The following is a 13,525-nucleotide window of genomic DNA, read 5'->3' as shown; positions in this document are numbered from 1 at the left end:
TTGGGTTTCCTCCGGGTGCTCCGGTTTCCTCCCAATAGTCCCAAAAGACGTGCTGTTGGGTAATTTGGATATTCTGAATTCTCCCTCTGTGTACCCGAACAGGTGCTGGAATGTGGCGACTAGGGGCTTTTCACAGTAACTTCATTGCAGTGTAAGCCTACTTGTGACACTAAAGATTATTATTACTATTATTATTCGATAGATTCCCAATGGATCAAATCAGTTAGCATTCTATAGAATCCAATTATTCAAACCAGTTAACATTCTATAAAATCCACTGGATCAAATAAGTTAGCATTGTACAGAATCCCAATGATTTAAACCAGTTAACATTTCATAGAATCAACTGAATTAAACCAATTAACATTTTATAGGATACCAAATGGATAAAATCAGATAACATTCTATAGAATCCCAATTGATCAAATCAGTTAATGTTCTATAGGATCCCAATTTACTAAATCAGTTAGCATTCTGTAGATTCTCAATGATTCAAACCAGTTAACTTTCTATGGAATCCACTGGATCAAATCAGTTGACATTCAACAGAATCCCAATGATTCAAACCAATTAACATTCTATAGAATCAACTGGATAAAACCAGATAATATTATATAGGATCCCAAATGGATCCAATCAGTTCACAGTCTATAGATTCCCAATGGATCAAATCAGTTAACTTTCTATAAGATCGCAATGGACCAATGATTCATATCAGTTAATATTCGATAGATTCCTAATTTTTCAAATCAGCTAATATTCTGTAGGTTTCCAATGGTTCAAATCAGTTAACATTCTATAGAATCCCAATGATTCAAATTAGTTAACATTCTATAGATTTGCAATGATTCCAATCAGTTCACGTTCTATAGAATCCCAATGATTCAAGTAAGTTAACAAAATCAGTTAACACTCTTTAGAATCCAAATGGTTCAAATCAGTTAACATTGTTTCGAATCAACTGGGTCAAACCAGTTAACATTTTATAGGATCCCAAATGGATCACATCAGTCAACAATCTATAGATTCTCAATGGTTTAATTAGTTAACATTCTATATAACCAATTGGATTAAACCCAGTTAGTATTCTAAAGAATCCCAATGGATCAAATCAGTTAACATTCTATTGAATCCACTGGATCAAACTAGATAACATTCTATAAACTCCCAATGTACCAAATCAGTTCACATTCTGTAGATTTCCAATGAATAAACAGTGAACATTCTATAGGATCTCAATGGATCCACTCAGTTACATTCTAGATTCCCAATGGATAAAACTTAACGTTCTACAGGATCCCAATGGATCCACTCAGTTAACATTCTGTAGAATCCAACAGATCAACCCGTTTACATTATGTAGATCCCCATGGATCAAATCAGTTTCTATAGATTCCCAATGGATCAAACCAATTAACAGTCTGTAGATTCCCAATGGACTGAATTAGTTAACATCCTATAGATTCCCAATGGACTAAATCAGTTAATATTCAATTGAATCCTAATGGATCAAACCAGATTTCATATATTCCCAACTGATCAAACCAATTAATAATCTGTAGATTCCCAATGGACTGAATCAGTTAACATCCCACAGATCCAGCCCCCCCCCCCCACAACAGTATAAACCTGACCCTATTTCCAGTTCTCTCCAGCTTTAACAAAGAGTCATCCAGACTCCAGACGTTAGCTCCCTTCTCTCTCCACAGATGCTGTCAGACACACTGAGATTGTCCAGTATTTTCTAGTTTTGTTTCAGATTCCAGCATCAGCGGTAGTTTGCTTTCACCCTATAGATTCTCAATTGACTAAATCAGTTAACATCCTATAGATTCCCAATGGATCAAACAAATCAACATGCTATAGAATTCCAATAAATAAAATCAGTTGACATTTTATAGAATCCCAATATGTTGAATCAGTTAACATTCTGGACTCCCAATGGTCAAACCATATAGATTTCCGATGGATCAAACCAGTTTCTATAGATTCCCAATGGATCAAACCAGTTAACATCCAATAGATTCTCAATGGATCAAGCCAGTTTCAAATTGATTCCCAGTGGATCAGCCCAATTAATATCCTATACATTCCCAATTGATCAAACCAGTTCACATCGTATAGATTCGCAATGGATCAAACCAATTAAGAGTCTATAGAACCCCAGAGGGTTTAATCAGTTATCATTGCATAGACCACTAATGGGCCATAACAATTGTCATTACCTTGAATCTCAGAAGATCCTTTGGTATCTTGATGGACAGAATAAAATCAGTGGAAATGCGGGTCAGGCCTGGGATAAATTTAGCTGAAAAATTGCCTTCAACGTTTTGTCCACTGGCCTGAGAACGAATGACACTTTTCAGGTGTCTTAACACCAGGCTGCACTTGAGAGAGTGGCTCCTTCTCCTGATATTGCTCAACCCTTGGGCAGCGAACCCCACCACAGGGAATTGGAGAAACATATTTTCCTTTTATTTATTCATCCACAGGATGTGGGCAACACCGGCTAGGCCCAGCATTTATTATCCATCCCTAATTGCCCTCGAGGAAGTCATGGTGAGCTGCCTTCTTGAATCGCAGCAGTCAGACTTTGTGGGTGTATAGACGCAGCCGAGTGTCTCCACGGCCATTTCTGAGGACATTTGGGAGTCAGTCACATTGCTGTGGGTTTGGAGTCACAGCGTAGGCCAGGCCGGGTAACGATGGCAGATTTGCTGCCCACTGGGGCAGGTGGCTTATTTTAATAAGAATCAACAACATTTTCGCGGTCACCATTACTGAAGCAACTTTTAATACCAGGTTTGAATTTAAACTCCTCCAGCCGTCAGGCTGGGATGTCAACCTGAGCAGGCCCTCCACATCGAGTCGACTGCCCCGCCGTCGGATCAGATTGTGACTGATCCGATGTGATAATCCTCAACTCCCACTTTCCTGCCTTATTGCCAAAACCCTCAATTCCCTTGCCGATTAAAAATCTGCCTCTCTCAGTCTTTGGACAGACAGATTTCTTGTTGGCAAAGACATGAAGAGATACAGGGACAGTGCAGGAGTCAGCTGAGATCAGGTTTAGTGGGGGGGGGGGGGAGGGGGGGGCAGGCTCAACTGGGCAGCATGGTGGCGCAATGGTTGGCACTGCTGCCTCACAGCACCAGGGACCTGGGTTTGATTACGGCTTTGGATGATTGTGTAGAGTGTGCACGTCCTCCCCGTGTGTGCGTGGGTTTCCTCCGGGTGCTCCGATTTCCTCTCACAGTCCAAAGATGTGCAGGTTAGGTGGATTGGCCATGATCAATTGTCCTTTAGTGTCCAAAGGTTAGGTAGGATTATGGGGATACAGCAAGGGAGAGGGCCTAGGTGGGGTGACCTTTCATAGGTTCAGTGCAGACTCGATGGGCCGAATGGTCTCCTTCTGCACTGAAGGGATTCTTTGAGTAAATGGCCCACTCTAGCTCCTATGGTCTTGGCTGTTATCGGATGGCTCTCTGTGGGATCCTGCTGTGCGCAAAGTGGCTCTCACGGCACCTGCATAAGAGTGACTTCTCAACCAGAACACTTCATTGGCAGGGATATATAAACACATAAACGTATACCAGGCCAGCCGACAATATCCTTACAGCCAACAGGCTGAATACTCATTTCTGCAAATGGCTCCTTCAGCTGCCTGATAAATTATGGAGGAGATGGTGCTGAATTATGCACGAGTTTGATTTGATCAGGACACTGAGGAGAACGGTGTTAATGACACACTTCACGGCAGCTTTCTCGGAGGTCTCACCCACAGGGGCAGCTGACCAAGGACGCAGTGTAGCAAGCGGGGTGCCCCAGGCAGTGGGAGAAGGTTCAGGGTGTGGGGGTGGCGTGGGTTCCCTTGTCCACCTACATCCGAAATCCTTCCCCAGGACACTCCAGTCTCTCCCACTCCGCTGCGCTCCTGGCCAGCTCCAGTCTACCAGCTTCAGCCCCGATTCACACCCAGTCTCGTTCACCCATCGCCCCTCTGCTCCTGCAGTATTACTGTCTCCCAGATCAGCAAGGCCTCCATTTTAATAACCTCATCCCCATCACTTTCTCTGTAACCTCCTCCAGCCCCTAAACCCCTCCCCGTCTGTGTAACCTCCTCCAGCCCCTCCAACCCTCCCTATCTGTGTAACCTCCTCCAGCCCCTAAACCCCTCCCTATCTGTGTAACCTCCTCCAGCCCCTCCAACCCTCCCTATCTGTGTAACCTCCTCCAGCCCCTAAACCCATCCCTATCTCTATAACCTCCTCCAGCCCCTACAACCCTCCCTATCTGTGTAACCTCCTCCAGCCCCTAAACCCCTCCCTATCTCTATAATCTCCTCCAGCCCCTACAACCCTCCCTATCTGTGTAACCTCCTCCAGCCCCTAACCCCTCCCTGTCTCTGTAACCTCCTCCAGCCCCTACAACCCTCCCTATCTGTGTAACCTACTCCAGCCCCTAAACCCATCCCTATCTCTATAACCTCCTCCAGCCCCTACAACCCTCCCTATCTCTGTAACATCCTCTAGCCCCTACAACCCTCCCGATCTCTGTAACCTCCTCCAGCCCCTACCACCCTCCCTATCTCTGAAACCTCCTCCAGCTCCTAGCACCCTCCATATCTGTCATCTCCTCAAGCCCTGACACCACTCCCCATCTCTGTAACTTCCTCCAGTCCCGTCCCTACAAGAGGCCCTATCTCTGTAAACTCCTCCAGATTCTATAACCCCTCTCTATCTCTGTAACATCCTCCAGTCTCCCACAAGCCAACCTATCTCTGCAACCTTCTCGAGCTCCTACAACCTTCACTATCTGTGTAACCTCCTTCAGCTACTATAACCCTCTCTATTTCTGTAACCTCCTCCAGCCCCTACAACCATCCCAATCTCTGTAAACTCCTCCAGTCCCTACAACCCTCCCAATCTCTGTAACCTCCTCCAGTCCCTACAACCCTCCCTATCTCTGTAACCTTCTCCAGTCCCTTCAACCCTCCCTATCTCTGTAACCACCTTCAGCTCCTACAACCCTCCTTTCTCTGTCACCTCCCCCAGCCTCCTCAACCTTCCCAATTTCTGTAACCTCCTCCAGCCCCTAAAACCCTCCCCATCTCTGTAACCTCCTCTAGCTCCTCCAACCCTCCCTATCTCTGAAACCTCCTCCAGCCACTACAGCCCTCAGTATCTCTGTGATCTCCTCCAGTTCCTACAACCTCCCTATCTCTGTAACCTGCTCCAGTCCCTACAACTCTCATTATCTCTGTACTCTTCTCCAGTCCCTACAACCCTCCCTATCTCTGTGATCTCCTCCAGTTCCTACAATCCACCCAATCTCTGTAACCTTCTCCAGCTCCTACAACCCCCCCATCACTGTAACCTCATTCAGTCCCACAAAACCTCCCTGTCTCTGTAATGTTCACCAGCTCCTACAACACTCTCTATCTCTGTAACCTCCTCTAGCCCCTACTAACCTCCCAATTCTGTAACCTCCTCCAGCCCCTCCAACTCTTCCAATCTCTGTAACCTCCTCCAGCCACCCTACCCCTCCCTATCTCCTCCAGCCCCTACAACCTTCCCGATTATGTGACCTCCTTCAGCCACAAAAACCCTCCTATCTTTGTAACCACCTGCAACCCCTCGAACCTTCCATATCTCTGTAACCTCCTCCAGCCCCTACAACTCTCCCTTTCTCTGTAACCTCCTCCAACCCCTACAACCCTCACTATATTTTTATCTTCACAGCGCCAGGGTCCCAGGTTCGATTCCCCGCTGGGTCATTGTCTGTGCGGAGTCTGCACGTTCTCCCCGTGTCTGCGTGGGTTTCCTCCGGGTGCTCCGGTTTCCTCCCACAGTCCAAAGACGTGCAGGTTAGGTGAATTGGCCGTGCTAAATTGCCCTTAGTGACAAAAAAGGTTAGGTGGGGTTATTGGGTTACGGGGATAGGGTGGAAACGAGGGCTTGAAGTGGGTCGGTGCAGACTCGATGGGCCGAATGGCCTCCTGCACTGTATGCTCTATGTTCCTCCAGCCCCCTATAACCCTCCCTATCTCTTGAATCTCCTCCAGTCCCTACGACCCACTCCATCAATGGCGGCTGTGCTTATACCTGCCCGGGGCTGAGATTGTTGAATTCACCATGAAGATCTCCACCTCTCTTTCTCTCTCCCTTCTTATTTAAGACTCAAGCTTGACCCACCTCTTTGACATTGTGTTTGATAGCCTGTTCTCAGATCTCCTTATGAGGATTACTGTTCAATCTGTTTGATTTATGCCACTCTGAAACACCTTGGGGAATTCCACTGTGTTAAAACCACCTGTCTAAATCCTGGCAGTGGTTGTCCAATGTGCCATGGTCTCAGCCCCAGGCTGCATCACTTCTGTGTTGGGCTGATTAACCACGAGGTGCCGCATGGTGAGTGCTGGTGTCGACACTGCCACAGCAGAATGTGCGGCCGGATGAAGGATGGCATCTTCATGGCAGACTGCAGGGCACTGTCACTGTCTCTCACCTGCAGAGATGCCAGGACCGGCCCCAAGGGGACACCCGTCTCCCCAGGCTTCACTCACTCACCCACCAGTGCCTGCCTGGTGGGGCAGCTGTGCTGGGCACTCGAGGGTTAACAGTGCACTGCCTTCCCTGACTGACTGTCACGTGATCAATTTGCAGGTGCCAGCAACTGGTGGTGAGGCACTGCGGCTCAGGGGGGACTGCAGTGTCGGCACTCTGCAGCAAAAACCCACGCCAGCGCACCGTCTGACACACTGCACAAGAGACTGGGTGGCGGAGAGAGGCACACTGCTGCTAATACATAGGGACTGTGCAGGATTTGTGAGGGGGGGTGAAATTGGAAGCGAGATAGAGAGAAAAATACGAAGAAAGACCGAGAATGAGAGAGAGAAGAGAGATACAGAGAGAGAGAAAGAGAGAGAGACAAAGTGAGAGAAACAGGCAGAGACAGAAAGAAAAATAAAGACAGAGAGAGAAACAGAGAGAGGGAGAGAGACAGACAGATGGACAGAATGAGAGTGACGAAGAGAGACACACAGAGACAGAGAGAGATGGACAGAATGAGGGTGATGAAGGGAGACACGAGAGACAGAGAAATATAGAAAAAGAGATAGAGAGGGATAGACAGAGAAATATGCAGAGAGATGGATTGAGAGAGAGATAAAGAGGCAGATGGAGAGGGACAGAGAGAGACAGAACAAAGAGAGAGACAAAGAGTGAAATACAGAAAAAGAGGCAGATGGAGAAACAGAAAGAAAGACAGAGAGAGAGAATGATAAAGCAAGGCACATTCTACTGGAAGAGAGAAATATAAAAAGAGATGGAGAGAAAGAGGGAAGGAGGCGGAGAGAGAGAGAGACACACACGCACAGAAAGAGCAGAAATGGCTATCTGCCAAGATGGATAATAAATATTTTTTCATTGAAAAAGCAGAGGTATTAATTCCTAGCTGGGAAGATTTGAAAGGGGAGGAAGATTGAAGTGTGTTAATTGCGCACTGGGCTGCTGGTTGGGTGTCTGCAGTGGACGAACAGCCAGATGTGTATGGAGATCAACTTCACAAAGCTGAACCTGGCTGACCTTGGCTGCCTCCCATCCCCCTTCATCTCTGCAGTGTTGCTGGGCGGGCGGGAGTCTGGCTCCGAGCCAGCTCTGCAGTACTCCGTGATGGAGCATCTGCAGCCGGGCACCTTCCTCACTCACGTACAGAGCGAGCAGCCACTCACTGCAGCACACACATCCTGTCAGGCAGTCAAAATGGCTGGCAATGCCAGCTGAATGGGCAGCATCAGCCCAAGCTCCAGGGAAAGGGAGAGAAGGGCGGGAGGCAGGGAGGTAGAGACAAACAGGGAGGAGAGGGAGAGGTGGGACAGAGAGGGGGGGGGTAGAAGAGGGAGAGAGAGAAAAACAGGGAGGAGAGGGAGAGGTGGGAGAGAGCGGGGGGGGGGGGGAGGTAGAGAGAGTGACAGGGAGGAGAGGGAGAGGAGGGGGGAGAGAGATAGGGAGACAGGGAGGGAGAGGAGAAAGAGAGGGGAGAGGCAGGAAAGGTGAGAGAGGGGGAGGGGGAGGAAAGAGGGCGAGACGGGGAGGGAGGAAAGAGAGGGGGAGAGAGAGAGAGAGACAATGTCCAGTCCTATTTCACAGAATCATTTCACAGATTGTCTCTCTCACACTCTCTCCATCAATCCTTTCTCCATCTCTTCACCTGTCTCTCTGTCTCTTTCAATTTTTCCATCTCCTCCCCCTCATACATTCTCCACCTCAACATTCTCTCGACCTCTCTCTAATGCTCGCCCACTTTGTCTTTCTTTCTCTCGGTTTGTCTTACTCTGTCTCCACCTCTCTCACGTTCTCTCTCGTCTTTATTTCTCTGCGTCTCTGATTTGCTGCTCTCTGTCTCACTCTGTATCTCCCCATGTTTGTCTCTGTGTCACTGTCTCTCTCTGTCAATCTATGTGTGTCACTATCTCATTCTCTATCACTGTTTGTCTCTGCTTATCTTGGTGTGTCTCTGTCTCGCTCTCTGTCTCAGTTTGTCTCCCTCGGTCTGTCTCTCTGTCTATCTGTCTCTCTCGGTCTGTCTCTCTCGGTCTGTCTCTCTCGGTCTGTCTCTCTCGGTCTGTCTCTTTGTCTATCTGTCTCTCTCGGTCTGTCTCTCTCGGTCTGTCTCTCTGTCTATCTGTCTCTCTCTATCTGTCTCTTTGTCTATCTGTCTCTCTCGGTCTGTCTCTCTGTCTATCTGTCTCTCTCGGTCTGTCTCTCTCGGTCTGTCTCTCTCGGTCTGTCTCTCTGTCTATCTGTCTCTCTCGGTCTGTCTCTCTCGGTCTGTCTCTCTCGGTCTGTCTCTCTGTCTATCTGTCTCTCTGTCTATCTGTCTCTCTCGGTCTATCTCTCTCGGTCTGTCTCTCTCGGTCTGTCTCTCTCGGTCTGTCTCTCTCGGTCTGTCTCTCTCGGTCTGTCTCTCTGTCTATCTGTCTCTCTCTATCTGTCTCTTTGTCTATCTGTCTCTCTCGGTCTGTCTCTCTGTCTCTCTCGGTCTGTCTCTCTCGGTCTGTCTCTCTCGGTCTGTCTCTCTGTCTATCTGTCTCTCTCGGTCTGTCTCTCTCGGTCTATCTCTCTTGGTCTGTCTCTCTCGGTCTGTCTCTCTGTCTATCTGTCTCTCTCTATCTGCCTCTTTGTCTATCTGTCTCTCTCGGTCTGTCTCTCTGTCTCTCTCGGTCTGTCTCTCTCGGTCTATCTCTCTTGGTCTGTCTCTCTCGGTCTGTCTCTCTGTCTATCTGTCTCTCTCTATCTGTCTCTTTGTCTATCTGTCTCTCTCGGTCTGTCTCTCTGTCTCTCTCGGTCTGTCTCTCTCGGTCTATCTCTCTTGGTCTGTCTCTCTCGGTCTGTCTCTCTGTCTATCTGTCTCTCTCTATCTGTCTCTTTGTCTATCTGTCTCTCTCGGTCTGTCTCTCTGTCTATCTGTCTCTCTCGGTCTGTCTATCTCGGTCTGTCTATCTCGGTCTGTCTCTCTCTGTCTATCTCTCTTGGTCTGTCTCTCTCGGTCTGTCTCTGTCTATCTGTCTCTCTCGGTCTGTCTCTCTCGGTCTGTCTCTCTCGGTCTGTCTCGGTCTGTCTCTCTCGGTCTGTCTCTCTCGGTCTGTCTCTCTTGGTCTGTCTCTCTCGGTCTGTCTCTCTCGGTCTGTCTCTGTCTGTCTGTCTCTCTCGGTCTGTCTCTCTCGGTCTGTCTCTCTCAGTCTGTCTCTCTCAGTCTGTCTCTCTCGGTCTGCCTCTGTCTGTCTCGGTCTGTCTCTTTCAGTCTGTCTGTCTCTCTCTCTCTGTCTGTCTCTCTCTCTCTGTCTGTCTCTCTCTCTGTCTGTCTCTCTCTGTCTGTCTGTCTGTCTCTGTCTGCCTGTCTCTCTCGGTCTGTCTCTCTCGGTCTGTCTCTCTCTCTATCTGTCTCTCACTCTATCTGTCTCTCTCGGTCTGTCTCTCTCTCTATCTGTCTCTCACTCTATCTGTCTCTCTTGGTCTGTCTCTCTTGGTCTGTCTCTCTCTCTCTCTCTCTCTGTATTTCGGTTTGTCTGTCTGCGGCTCTCTCCTTCCCTTCAGTCTCTCTATTCACCTCTATTGGTCCCTTGCTCAGTTTATCAGTGTATCCTTTCCATCATGTCTCTATTCTCCTCTTTCTTGTCTACCTTTCACTTTCACTCCATCCTTCTGTCTCTCTCTCGGTCTCCCATCACCGTCTCCCATCACCGTCATCACTCCCTCGCTTTGCTCCCGCACTGCAGACCTGCAATCCCCCCACTCCATTTCCCATCTTCAATGTTGCCGTCAGTGATGGCAGACAGATGCTGGCCCACACTCAGTGCTCACTCACCCCCATAGTGACGGTGCTGTGTCCGGCACTCGCAGAGCTGACTGAAGGATAGGAAGTGTTGGCACTGCCTGTCTCAGCTGCTTCAGAGGAGAGCCAGTCGGTCCTGCTGCCTTCACACACTGGAGAAGATGTCTGCTTTGAACGCACTGTCTCTGCTGTGACTCAAATTCGGGAGGCTCTCTCTAGCAGCTGGAGAACCTCCTGCATCCCAGCTCACAGCCAATCTGCTGTCAGCTCACTGCTGCTGAGCAGGCAGTCTCCACCCACTGCTGGATTCACCTTGGCCAAATCACCTTGTGGAAGGATGAAATACACTTCACTAATCTCTCTCTCTCTCCCTCCCTCCCTCCATCTCTCTCTCTCCCTCCCTCACCCCATCTCTCTGTCTCTCTCTCTCTCTCCCTCCCTCACCCCATCACTCTCCCTGTCTCTCTCTCTCTCCCTCCCTCCCTCCATCTCTCTCACTCCCTCCCTCACCCCATCACTCTCCCTGTCTCTCTCTCTCTCCCTCCCTCCCCCCATCTCTCTCACTCCCTCCCTCACCCCATCACTCTCCCTGTCTCTCTCCCTCCCTCCCTCCATCTCTCTCACTCCCTCCCTCACCCCATCTCTCTGTCTGTCTCTCTCTCTCCCTCCCTCACCCCATCACTCTCCCTGTCTCTCTCTCTCTCCCTCCCTCCCTCCATCTCTCTCACTCCCTCCCTCACCCCATCTCTCTGTCTGTCTCTCTCTCTCCCTCCCTCACCCCATCACTCTCCCTGTCTCTCTCTCTCTCCCTCCCTCCCTCCATCTCTCTCACTCCCTCCCTCACCCCATCTCTGGCTCTCTCCCTCTCTCTTCCTCACCCCATCTCTCTCCCTCTCTCTCTCTATCCCCTCCCTCCCTCCATCTCTCTCTCCCTCCCTCCCTCCATCTCTATCACTCCCTCTCTCTCCCTCCCTCCCTCACCCCATCTCTCTGTCTGTCTCTCTCTCTCCCTCCCTCACCCCATCACTCTCCCTGTCTCTCTCTCTCTCCCTCCCTCCCTCCATCTCTCTCACTCCCTCCCTCACCCCATCTCTGGCTCTCTCTCTCTCTCTTCCTCACCCCATCTCTCTCCCTCTCTCTCTCTATCCCCTCCCTCCCTCCATCTCTCTCTCCCTCCCTCCCTCCATCTCTCTCACTCCCTCTCTCTCCCTCCCTCCCTCACCCCATCTCTCTGCCTCTCTCTCTCCCTCCCTCACCCCATCTCTCTCTCTCTCTCTGTCGCTCTCTCTCTCTCCCTCTCTCCATCTCTCTCTCTCCCTCCCTCCATCGCTCTCTGTTTTTTCCCTCCCTCCCCCCACCTCTCTCTCTCTCTCTCTCTCACCCCCTCTGTCTCCCTCTCTCTCTCTCTCTGTCTCTCTCCCTCCCTCACCCCACCTCTCCTCTCCCTCTCTCTGTCTGTCTCTCTGTCTCCCTCACCCCACCTCTCCTCTCTCTCTCCCTCCCTCACCCCACCTCTCCTCTCCCACTCCCCCTCTCTCCCTCCCTCACCCCACCTCTCTCTCTGTCTCTCTCCCTCCCTCACCCCACCTCCTCTCTCTCTGTCTCTGTCTCCCTCCCTCAACCCATCTCTCCTCTCTCTCTCTCTCTCTCTGTCTCCCTTCCTCAACCCACCTCTCCTCTCTCTCTCCACCCCTCACCCCACATCTCCTCTCTCTCTCTGTCTCCCTCTCTACCTCCTTCACCCCACCTCCCCACTCTGTCTCTCTCCCTCCCTCACCCCACTTCCTCTCTCTGTATCTGTCGCCCTCCCTCACCCCATCTCTCCTCTCTCGCTCTCTCTGTCTCTGTCTCCCTCTCTCCCTCCCTCACCCCATCTCTCCTCTCTCTCTCCCTGTCTCTGTCTCACTCTCTCCCTCTGTCTCTGTTTCGATCTCTCTCCCTCACCCTCTCTCTCTCTATCTCACGCCCTTACCCCATCTCTCCTTGTCTACCTCTTCCTCCCTCTGTCTCTCTCTATTTCTCTCCTTTACCCCAGCTTTCCTTCTCTCGCTCTAGTTCTCTCTCGCTCCCTCTCCCTCACCCCTTCTCATTTTCTCTTTGTCTCCCTCACCCCATCTCACCTCTCCCTCTCTGTGACTCTATCTCTCTCTCCCTCTGTCTCTCTCTCCCTCTCTGTGTCTCTCTCTATCTCTCTCCCTCACCCATCTCTCCTCTCTGTGTGTCTCTCTCTGACTCTCTCTATCTCTCTCCCTCACCCCATTTCTCCCCCTCTCTCTCTCTCTCTGACTCTCTCTCTGTCTCGCTCTCTCCCTCCCTCAGCTCATCTCTCTGTCCCCTCTCCGTCTCTCTCTACCGCACTCTCCCTCTATGTGTCTCTCTCTATCTCTCTCCTTCACCACATCTCTCCTTCTCTGTGTCTCTCTCTCTCTCTATCTCTCTACCTCACGCCCATCTCTCCTCTCTCTCCAGCTCTCTCTCCATCTCTCTCTCTCCCTCACCCATCTCTCCTTCTCTTTCTCTCTCTGTCTCCGTGTGACTTTCTCTCTCTATCACTCCCTCACCCCATCACTCTTCGCTGTCTCTCCCTCATTTCCCTCCCTCCTTTTCCCACTCCCTCTCTCTCTCTCCCTCACCTGCTCGCTGTCTGTCCCTCTATCCCCTTCCCCCCTTCTGTGTCTCTATCTTTCTGTCTCTTTTTCCTTGTGCCTAAACCCTCTCTCCTTCTCTCTGTGTCTCACGCCCTCTCTGTGCGTCTCTCTATCTCTGTTCCTTTTCCTTCTCTCTCTCTCCCTAACACCTCTCTCCTTTCTGTGACTCTGACACTCGCTGTACGTCTCTCTATCTCTGTCTCTTTTCCTTCTCTCACTCTCCCTAACCCCCTCTCTCCTTCTCTCTCTGTCTCTCTATCTCTCTCTCCCTCTCACTTTCTGTCTCCCACCACCCACTCTTTCCTTCCCTTTCTCCATATCTATCTCTCTCCCTCACCCCCCTCTCTCTATCTTTCTGGCTCTCCCTCACCCCTTCTCTCTGTCTCCCTCATTTGTCACCCTTGCGCCCATCTGTATCTCTCTCTCCTTTACACGCTCTCTCTCTCTTTCTGTCTCTTGAAGTTTCACTCTCTCCCTCGCTTGCTGCCTCTCCCACTGTCATTCCTTCGCGATCTGTAACTCTCTCTGTCACTCTCTCCTTC

General features: G+C 50.1%; 1 long non-coding RNA gene across 1 annotated transcript in view; it reads right to left on the bottom strand.

The window, feature by feature from the left end:
• LOC140387239 (uncharacterized) overlaps positions 1 to 10,567 on the bottom strand; it is an 82,738-nt gene extending 72,171 nt beyond the window's left edge. Inside the window, exon 1 of the long non-coding RNA XR_011933801.1 lies at positions 10,369 to 10,567. This is a non-coding gene — a long non-coding RNA (uncharacterized lncRNA). The remainder of the gene's footprint in view (positions 1 to 10,368) is intronic.
• Positions 10,568 to 13,525: the final 2,958 nt, after the last annotated feature.

This window comes from Scyliorhinus torazame, chromosome 12 (assembly GCF_047496885.1).
Source record: "Scyliorhinus torazame isolate Kashiwa2021f chromosome 12, sScyTor2.1, whole genome shotgun sequence".
In the NCBI taxonomy this organism is placed as follows: Eukaryota; Metazoa; Chordata; class Chondrichthyes; order Carcharhiniformes; family Scyliorhinidae; genus Scyliorhinus; species Scyliorhinus torazame.
The sequence above is the reverse complement of the archived record's forward strand: the minus strand, read 5'-3'. Positions and strand labels throughout refer to the sequence as shown.